Source organism: Thalia democratica, chromosome 1 (genome assembly GCF_965202585.1).
Source record: "Thalia democratica chromosome 1, ktThaDemo2.hap1.1, whole genome shotgun sequence".
Taxonomy (NCBI): domain Eukaryota; kingdom Metazoa; phylum Chordata; class Thaliacea; order Salpida; family Salpidae; genus Thalia; species Thalia democratica.
Window position 1 is genome coordinate 80,637,780 of NC_139165.1, and position 11,362 is coordinate 80,649,141.

The following is an 11,362-nucleotide window of genomic DNA, read 5'->3' on the forward strand; positions in this document are numbered from 1 at the left end:
TTGATCTTTTAATGTTGTGTATCGTATAAAATATTTTTATACAAAAAACGTCTGATAGATTGATTGTTTTATTGTTTAAGAATTAGGTGGTAATGAAAAGTGCAAATAGTTATTTTATTAAATAAACTTATAAATAATGATAGAAATAATATTAGTATATAATTATTTTACTTAATATTAATTTTAGACTATTTAGTTAAAATACATTTTAAAAAGGCCAGACCCCTCTATAAATAGCTAAATGTAACTAAAATCGACCAAAAATAAAAATTGACTAAAACTAAAGCTGCGGTCAGCAGAAAATTTTTAAATTTAAAACCTAACCCGCGAGAACCAATTGCCTCCCGACCCCTGTTTTAAGGTTTATTAAACATAAAACAGGTCTTTTTTATTTTTATAAAAACAAAAAAAAAAACTATCATAACATAAATCATTTATTGTAGCTATCACAGATAAATAAGTTGCCTAACAGAACGCAACAACATTTTAAAACTGGAAACTTAATTCAAGTTTAGATTTCCACTGAATAACTGCAACAAAGTTATCCTGAAAATTAATCCTACAACTTCTTAATCTTGGTTCGAGGCGGAGCCGTTAGAGCTCGACGCCATTTTGACGTTAGTTGCTGAACGAACGCAATTTCCCGCGGAAACCGCCGATGATTGTCAATAATCGTCGTCATCATCAAAGTCGCTGTCTTCACCATAATCCATCTGCTCGAACTCAACCTTGTACCTCAGAAGTCCTGAAATTAAAAAAAAAATCGAATAAATTTTGCTATAGTTTTATGTTTTTAAGTCTACGTATTTTTGTTTTTTGAAACCGATTAAACATTTATACAAACAATACTTGTGTTATCTTATTTTTAACAAAACATCAAACCTCCTATTCCTCCGATGCCCTTTACGAACTCACTACCTTCCTGACTTCTATCAGTAACAATTTCCAATTTTGCACCGAACTTCTTGTAGTTATTTGCAAACCACTCGAGTAATGTATCACTGCTCACAAGCTCCATTTCAACTTGAGTCTGTTTGAAAAAGTAAGCGTTATATTTATGTTAACAGCAGGTTTTTTTATAAATTTAACAGAGTTTCATTAAAAGTTTAAAAATCAATGTTCATTCTCAAAAATCAATCATTTGAAATCATAAATACAAATCACATTTAGATAAGAATAATAAAAATGTGCTTAAATTACTTAAACTTCAAATGTACTATTAAATATTGGTGAACAGTTTAGTATATAAGTTGCTTTTATCTTACCTTAGCATCAGCGAAGTTCTTTGTTTCGCCAGGTTTAAGGAACCTTATTACTTCCTCTGAAAAAAAAATAAACAAAAATAGTAGTATATGACAATAATGTCTAAATATTATCTAATATTATTTATTCTAACATATGAGAATAATTAAAAACATTACTTGGTGTACCTTACTAAAAACATAGATTTAAAAAAACATTTGTTAATTTAAAAAATGCCAACTTAAAAGGTTCTTATCATTATTTAGTGAATATTAATTCATGCAAGTAATATATGCTTAAAACTTTAAGCCCAAAGCTTAAAAAATTAAAAAACAAAGTTTCAACTTTGTTTTAAATAATAGTGTTGCCACTCTTTTTTTCAAAATTTTACCAGGTTTTTCAAAATTCTTTCAGGTTTTTAAAAGTACACATTTTTGGGTCTGTTTTTAGTAAAAAATTAAATTTAAGGTAAGAAACTGTGCTAAATAGTATAAAAAGATTTAAAAGATACTGTAAAGCTACTAAAAATGTGTTTTTTTAGAAAATATTTTTGGCAATGACTCAAATTTTTTATCTATATGATTAATTTTTTTAGTTGAACCGAAACTTTACTACTGAAGATGTTTAAGTTCTTAAAAATTCCAGGTTTTTCCAGTTTTTTTTCAAAATTTCATAAATTCGAAGTTTTTCCTGGTGTTTTTTGCCTAAATTGTCAAATTCCAGGTTTTTCCAGGATTCCAGGTAAAGTGGCAACCCTGTAATAAACATAAAAATGGCGCTTTATACAGTTACATCCAAAACTTTTTACACAAATAGTTACATCTCAAAATTTATTAAAAATTTTGCATTCTTAAAAAATCACTAAAAGAGGTATTTCTATGCTTTTAATAAGAACTAATGTAGGTTTTTGTAAAAGAATATATACGTTGAATTCTAGTGTCAGACATGAAATATTTTGATTATAATACTACCATCTGCTTGATGATTTTTAAGGGCATATCGTTGTGTCTCGAGATTTTCCCAAACAATAAGAGTTTCAACAGCTCCCATATCCAACGCCTTCAGTGTGTTATCATGACCAAAGCAATACTTTCCAGTATCTCTTGAAATTTCATCGAAATACTTGCCTGTTTGATAAAATACGTAAGTTTCATGTAACGGCTGAAAATAAATAGCGCTAATCTATAATAAATTGAAGTTGGGAGTTTTAATTATTAGATTGAAACAACATAAGCAGATGAGTTTATGTAGTGCAGAACAAGTATACTTCTAGAAAAAATATATTTTAAATGTTCTAAACTTTTGAAATATATTTTAAGAAACTATAAAATCAGTTAAAATGTTCGAGGTCTTTTGAAAATTTCTTAGCTTACTACAATACAACATAATTTTCTACTTACTTATTAAGGTTACTAAAGTAGTAAATTATCTTGCAGTGAACAACAATTTATAACTTAACTAAAAATTCACCAACCAAGAAGCTTTTTTTCTTGCATGAACTTCAAATTTGCAAGGCAGTCAGAGGAAAGTTCGATGGCTTGGGTGAAACCGTTTTCTCCGCCATACGAGATATCAACAACTTTCATGATAGCTTTACGGAGACGCTGTTTTTATGTTTATGCGTACCAATATATTTGTATGACAATTCTTTTTACGTTCATTAAAATAACTAAATTGCTATCTTAAATTTTAACTCTAAATAATAAAGACTTAGTAAGTAAAACTTAATATTACAAAATAGAAAAAAAGTTGTTAAAGATCTGCCTCTCTGATTATTATAAATACTATTTATAAAAAGGTATAAGTTAATACACCACTAAGAAATCAAGAGCAAGTATGTTTTAATGTTATGTCAACTTACACCGTCAAACATGTCTGATTTTCCGAGGTCAGTCTTAAAATCAGCACTTCCGGCCAAAATGAGACCAGTGACGTTAAGACGATTGTGAGTTATAAAGTTCTGTACTGCTGTTTCGGCAACTTTTCTCACGTAATTATGACGTTTCTCCATACGAAGACGGGCGAAGCGAACAGCGGACTGACCACCACGACCTTAGTAGTACTTTTTGATAAAAAAAAAAGAAACCAATAGACATCAATTAGAATAATATGCATCTATCTGCAGTTTATTAAAGCTCTTTTATTTGAACCAAGAAGTTATGTAAGAGTTTTTTCGTCATTTTTAGGTAGTTGTGAACATAATTTTTTATAAAATAAATGTAAATATTTACAGTATTTTCAAAAAGTTGTGTACGTAAAGATTCAAACGTTCACTAACAAAGTGGTTTACACAGTTTGAAAATACTTTTTATAGAAAAGAAAAATAATTTAAAAATTAATTAAACTTAAAATTTTTACCATGCTTCTTAGGTAGATCAACAGTAAACTTTTGCAAAACTTCTTTGGTGTTTCCAGTCAGTGTACCAAACAACGCTCCATTACCATCCATGATAATGAAGCCGAACTTGTTATCATCTGACAACAAGGCAGATAGTGCCTAAAAACATTTGGTTTAATTATTGCTAGTCAACTAATACAGATGTACTTTTAAAACTATCAAATAATCAAAACAGTTACAACATAATATTACAAGAACGTTTATTTGCTTTCATGTTTAAATTTTTAAGTCAGTAGAACTATGAAAAGTTTTCATAATTAGTAGAGCCTTTAAACTTTTTTGGTTACAGGATTTTTTTCTTTTTAAAAAACTAACAGCATATTGTAAGAACCATGCTGAGTAACCAAAAGTTCAGTATAAATTTACTTACATAAACTTATTTTTAATGATTTACTTAATTTTATCAATAAATAAAGTCAATTGTAAACATACAAATAACTAAATATGTTATAACTTTAAAAAACTGCAATACTTCTTGAAGTATTTTTATTTGTATTTGTGTAGTATAAATATGAAAATTTGTAGTTCATATTATTTTTATGCTATGTTATAAATTTATGATAAAATAATAAAAAAAATAAAATATTTGTTAATTTGCATAAAAATTTCAATAAAATCAAACAAAAAACATAAACATGTTACCTTAAAAAAGAAATTCAACTTTCACAAACTATAATAAGAGAAAACATTTAAAAATAAATTTGATTAAATTTAGAAAAGCTCAAGATTATAAAAAAAAGCTTTAAGCTTATAAGAACCGTAAAACTAAGTTCAACAATTTTTTTTCAATATAATTTTATAATATATATTAAAAAAAATACCAACTTCAGTATGAAACTTGTTATCACATAAGTACAATGAGGTGTTAATTGGTTTGAAAGGTTCAAAATCGATGTTAACTTTTTTCTCTTTACCTTCATCTGTCACTATTGTTCCACAAAAAACAACTAATCCATTGGGTGGCACTATATTGAATTGTCGATATTTAGGTAAAGTTTAAAAAAAATAAACTACAGGGAAAAATGTTTAATTTTAAAAAAGGTTGTGCATTAATATAAGAATTAAATTGTTTATTTTCAGCAATATCTTAACAATTCATTTAGAATTAAAGGCTTACTAGTTTAAAAACTAACATAACTTTAAGTTGAATGTTCAATAAATAAATTATATTGACAAAACTTAAATTGAAAAAAATATTTAGATTATTTTTAAAACAAAACAAAAATTTTTTAAAGTTGATGAAAACAAACTAGTCATTTTTCAAATACTAGTATTTTTATTTGACTCCACTCCATAACTTATTTGAAAACTTATACAACTTTTTTTTTGACAATTCAAACGAATTCAGGAAATCTAAGTGGCATTTCTGATTTTAATTAAGATTCAAGTGAGTATAAAAGGCAACTTAAAGTTGAAGTTATGACTTTTTATGTGTTAGCTAAAAATATTGAGAAGCTTTAACTAGAATTTCGTAAAAAAAACCTCTGTTGTATTGCTTCAGCCTTTGTTGTACGCTTGTAATTGCACCGACAACTTGTTGACTCTAGACTTGATGTTTGAAGCTGTTCCATATTCTTCTGTCAACATTTTGTTTACTCTTGGGATTTGATCTTTAGGAGGGATAATCAACGAAATCATACTTGTTCCAGCACTGTTGATTGTTTATTATACTTTATTGCTAGTTCTGCAGTGAATTTAACTAAATAGACATAATCATGCAAACAGGGGTTAGAGATAAATGTTTCGAGGAATAAAAAAAAGGATATTTTTTATAAGTTGATATTAAAAAAATTTACATAGCTAGCAATATTTAGTTACTATTTTTTTATTTATTTAAACACATTAAATTTTTTAAACAATATAAAAATATAAATTTCAATTCTATTAGGTTTTCTAAAGAAGACCAATGAAAATAGACTATATAAATTAAATCTATTTTATATACAGGGTTGCCACTCATTTTTTTCAAAATTTCTTCCAGGTTTTCAAAATTTTTCCATGTTTTTGAAAGTACATACTTTCAGGTCTATTTTTGATTATGACAAACCTTTTGCTAATTTATACTATTTTTATTTTTGAGTCAAACCAAAATTATAACACTGAACATGTGAAAATGGTAAAATTCAAGATTTTTCTAGTTTTTTTTTTGTCTAAATTGTCAAATTCCAGGTTTTTCTAGGTATTTTCAGGTTTCTAGGTAAAGTGGAATTCCTGTATACATTTATTAGGCAATTGTTTTTAAACTTTTCACCCTATTCTTACTTTAGTAATAAACAATATTAAAGTACATTTTTTTTAGTATTATGAGCAATAATATTTTATTTAATAAAAATTTACAAAGCAATTATTTTTGATTATTAGTTATAAAATTCTTTTAAATGTTAATATTATAATTTAACTTGCTGTCAATGTTTTAATTAAATTTTACAAAAATTTGAGATTATTTAAAAATAGTTTAAAGAATTTAAGGCCATAGATGAGGAGTAAATCACCCTTTTCACAATTTAATCTTTTTTATTAAGTATTAAGTAAACAACAAGTTATTTTCCACATATATTTAAAACAAAATATTTTTTTAGATATAATCTGTCAAAGTCAGAGACTACAATAGGTTTATTATAGGAGTCACATACTAAAACAGTAAACAACTAGAAATAACTAAAAGTTTAATTGCTACTACGTTCTTTGAAATAACTACATCAAACTTTTAGGAAATGTTTCTTGTGACAGAATTTTCACTGTTCATTATTACACTTATTTAAAACAAAATTTCCCAAAATTTAGTATTTAAAGTAATTATGTAAAGTCAGTAATAAAATTGAATAATAATAATTATTAAAAAGTATGAAAATTTTAAGGATATATTCAAAGCAACAAACACTTAAAGGGCATATAAGAGCTATATACAAACTAGATAAAATTTTCTAGAAACAAGTTATTTTAAATTTAAAGTTAGTTATGAAGAACAATAGTGCCTAATCTTGTATTTTGGAAAAAAAAAGTAATTTTTAGTATTTGACATTTTTAACTTTAATCATCTTATTTTAGATGTTGTAAATACACCAAGTCCATTGATGAAAACTTTTGAGCATTTGATACTTTTAACTTGTGGAATTATAGAAGTTAATAACTTATTATCAAGAAAGGTGATACTTGCTTCAATTTTTTATATTGTAACTTCAACAAAACTATGAAAAATTTAGACAACTTAAAGTTTAAATCAAACTTTTACCACTTAACTAGTGAATTTCTGTTTTTTAAAAAAGCTTAACTTAATTAACTTGTTAATGATAACAACTTTTTGTTTAAATTTTAGAAAACCATTATTAAAAACTTAAAAATCAAGAAGAAATTACAAGTTATTTTTTTTTTCAAATCTAATCAAGTTTATTTAAACTATTTAAAACAAAATAAAGTATTAAAATTTTCTAAAACAATTAATTCAGAATAAAAACTTACCCTTTTGCTGCTTCCAAGCCCCTGATAAGCTTTCTGATTTTCCACATCTTAACATTTTTATCTACTGTGGAATCTTCTGCCATTTCAATTTTATTTGTAATACCTAGGATTTTACTTTTATCAAAATTGAAAAAATAACTATGCAAAATTTTAATAAATTAAAAAATCAAGTTTTAATTGCAAATATAGTATCAAAAATCAACTAGTTTAAAAAATATTTATATAACAGTTCGTACTATATTAAACAATTGTATCTACTTTTTAAGTAAAATTTTACCTGACATGTATACTAAATTTTTTTAATATAGATGTAAATTTATAGTGAAGTTTAATAAAAGAGAGCTCAACAAGCTTAAAAAACAATACTCTACAGTGTGAACAATTTTATAAGCACTGAATACAACTGATCAACAAGCAAATCCAAAAGTCCATTTTAGGGTTTTTAACATTCAACTTTCAAAATTTTACTAAAATCACCAATAATAAAGAATAAAAAATTTTGAAAGCTTTGATATTCATTTTTCAAAAACTTATTACTATCTAAGGTGCGAATTATAAAAGCAATGTAAGTGGCTAAGATACAAAACATATTAAATATAAAATATCAAAATATTCACAACATTTTTATTTAAATAGTGAGATAGTAAATATAATGTACTTATATAAATAGTGGCTAGTCTTGTTTACAGTGTCAACTTTTTTTCTGGAAACAGTATAGAACATATTTTAAATTTAAATAAATTTAAAATAGGTTTAAATTGATATAGATTTATATCATAGTAAACAGTGTGTAATATATATTATAATTTACACTGATTTTTAGTGAGGCTAGATTTAAACTATTTTCAAAAACCCCTAAATATTGAAATCCTTTAGATTCAAAAATTTAATTTCTTTCATATATTGATCACATTACACATTATTAAATAATATAGATAACTTTAGGCAATACAGGAGTCAAATCTTTTTACAAATTAAGATCTGATTATTTTATCAGTTTTTCTTTTAATTTTCAGAATAATACAAAATATTTAAGAAAATCTCCCTGACTTAGGCTCTTTTGAACTTTTTTTTAAATTCAGGCTTGTTTATTTGTTATAGCACAAACTATTTTCTAAATAAATACCTACTTAATTCAAAAACACTGTATATGTTGATATGAAAATTATTCTAACACCCAGTTCATCTTTTACAGTACTCGAAGTTAAAAAATGTCCTTTTAGTTTTGATGATATAAAAGCACTGTTATTATTGTTAAAGTAAATTTGATAACAGATTATGCTTTACTGCCTCAAAGAATGATAACCTGTTTTATAAGATTACAGTAACCTCTCGCTTATTTACGCACATTGTGTCCACAGAAAAACAGACGTAAAGATATGAGAGATCGTAAGATACGAGAGGTACCAAATATACTTAATATAATTGCTGTTATTTAATATTTCATCTAGTTAAAAGCAGACTGGGGACTTTCTAACTTTTAACAATTGTTTACTTTATTTATAAATATGAAAACAAAAGATAAAACTATACTTAAAAACAAAAGATTTAGATCTTTATAAAATAATAATACTTGTAGAAAAATTTTACTTATTTTTAAAATAAGTAATTTTATCTTTATATATACGTGACTTGTTGATACTTTACATTTATATTCTATTCTATTTAGCAATTTCAATTTATATTAAGCACTTTTTTAAAATTAAGAAATGGTGTGTTGTATATATTTAAATTTGTTTCTATAGCCTTTTACAAAAGTATGCATTTGGTGATGTAATGGATTTCTTCTTTTGAACAAAAACATATAAAATATGTGTAAAAATTTTAATAATAATTATTAATGTTACTACAACTTTCTTTTAATTTAATCTCTTATTCTTAATAAAATTTCTGATAAACTGAAATTTAAATTTTTATCAACTAGTCAAGGAACATAAGTTTACAAAGTCTAAAGATATAAAGAGGTAAGTTAGCATTTAAAAAAATATTTTAAAATAAAAATTTACAATAAACCTAATTTGTGCAATAAAAAAATAATTGTTTTTTGAACTTTTTAGAATTCTAAAATGCGTAACTAAACGAGAATGCGTAACGTCACGAGTGCGTAAAGATGTGAGAGGTCATTGTACATGAAAAATCAAATACTGACAAAATAAATTCTGCTATTCAAAATTCTGCTATTCTTTAAAAAATGCTTAAAAGGCCAAAAGTACTACATTTTCAAAAATAAGTGATCTTTTAAAATAAAAACATAAGTTTTTAAATGATTTTCCACTGGTTTTAAATCATTTAGTGTTAAAAAAAAGTTGAAACACTTATCTAAAAATAATTTAATTTTTTTATCAAAGTATTTTGCTTCAAATCGTTTTACTATGTCTAATTGAGTATAGTTTTGTAAGCTTTAGTACTTATGTCGTTCCAGTGGTTTATTAAAGAAAACCGAACAATTGCTCTAATTTTTGGTTCAAGGACCTGGACACGCAAAAAACCTTTTAGTAATTGAGTTGTATACCCAACTTAATCAAAATTATAATGAGCTGCAAATGAAAATCAACTTTACAGTCAAAATTTAAACTCTAAAACGAAAATCTCAATGAAAGATGGCACTATTAAACTTTAAAAGATTAAATATTAAAAAAAAAAATTATATATATACAACTATATATCTAACATTATATACCAGGGGCGTGTCTAGGTTTTTTTCAAAGGGGGTTCACAATTGTTTTTGTTCTCAATTTGCCGCTTAAGTACGCATTTCTTAGGTATGCACTGCCAGTTAAATACGCAATATTTATCCGAAAAGCTCTGTGTTTAAAATACTATTACTCTGCCTAGTAAAAAAAAAACAAATAAGTTGTAATAGAAAAATATTATACTTTTTTATTTATTATACTGTATTAAATTTAGATAAATTATAACAAAAAGAACCAGAAAAAAGTTATGAACTTACAAATCGTATATCAAAATTCATATTTGTTATTGAAAACAAAAATTTTAAAGACATAACTAACATATTCTAAAAAAATTAACATTTTTATTAGGAAACAATATTATAAAATAATTAAAACTAGAATAAGTTTTTATAAAAGAAATTTGAATTTTAAATTAAATTTAGTATATATGGAGTTCTTTTTTTTTGATTTTAAAATTAAACATCTTTACATTTATATATCTATTTAATTTTTTTTTTCAAGTAATCTAATCTTTAAAAATATAAATTTCATAAAAAATTATTTAGACTTATACAATTAAATTTAAAAAATTTATAAGAATTTATTCTAGTTTTAATTATTTTATAATATTTTTTCTTGATAAAAAAATTAATTTTTTATAGAGAAGTTAGTAAGGTCTGTGTTTGACTGGTTTCCTGTTTCCAATGAACCTACTGAACAAAAAGAAAAGGAAAAAGAAAAAAACAATCTTAGAATATCATTAAAAACGTTGTTTTTTGACTTTGTTTTGGTTATTTGATAAACTGTGAATAATTAATGTTGAATTTATAACACTGAAAGATAAAAAAGTTGCAGTAACAAAAAATGCTCGTTTTTGCCCGGCTGAAATAGATTTTAAATAAAATTTTAATGTTGACGTCATAATTGGTAAAAGTTTTAAAGTAGCATTTTTTTAAGCAAACTTTTTACTAAGATGCTTTTATGTCCCATTATAGATTGTTACTTTAGTGTAAATAACTTTTGATTAAGTATTATTTTTGAACTAGTAAGTACAATTTTACTTAAAAATGCCTAGTATAATTACTAAATTTCTATTTTACTTAGTTTATTCTATATAATAATGTTGTATGAAGCTTTTGTGTTATGTTGTTATATAATAATGTTGTGTTTGTACTTAAGCATTTATATTTTTTGTTTATGTTTCAACCAACTGGGTTTAAACCTTGAAAAATTCAGTTCAGAGAGTTTTCAAAGTCATCTATAGACAACTACACCACCTGGCAATTTATTGTTTATCATTTAATGGAATATTTTTATTTAATTTGTTTTATTTTTGTATATATGTTGGCCACAAAGTTAATTCTTGGTTTTTTGAAATTTTCAACTGAAAGAGATTTTAAAACCATCATAGAATCCCTGCACCATCAGGCAAACATTTAAATAAAATATAAAGATATTTAATTTAATTTTATAAGTCTACACATTTTTTAGTTAAATTTCAATTTTTATAGACTAAATTATTTGAAAAGTTTTTTGTTATTGTAGATAGATATATAAATGTACAGAGTTTAAATTTTAAATCAAAAAAATT

The 11,362-nt window shown here is 24.5% G+C and overlaps 1 pseudogene; it reads right to left on the minus strand.

Annotated features, from left to right (window-relative positions):
• Positions 1-665: 665 nt before the first annotated feature.
• LOC145848713 (eukaryotic peptide chain release factor subunit 1-like) lies at positions 666-7,182 on the minus strand (annotated as a pseudogene).
• Between the last annotated feature and the right edge of the window lie 4,180 nt (positions 7,183-11,362).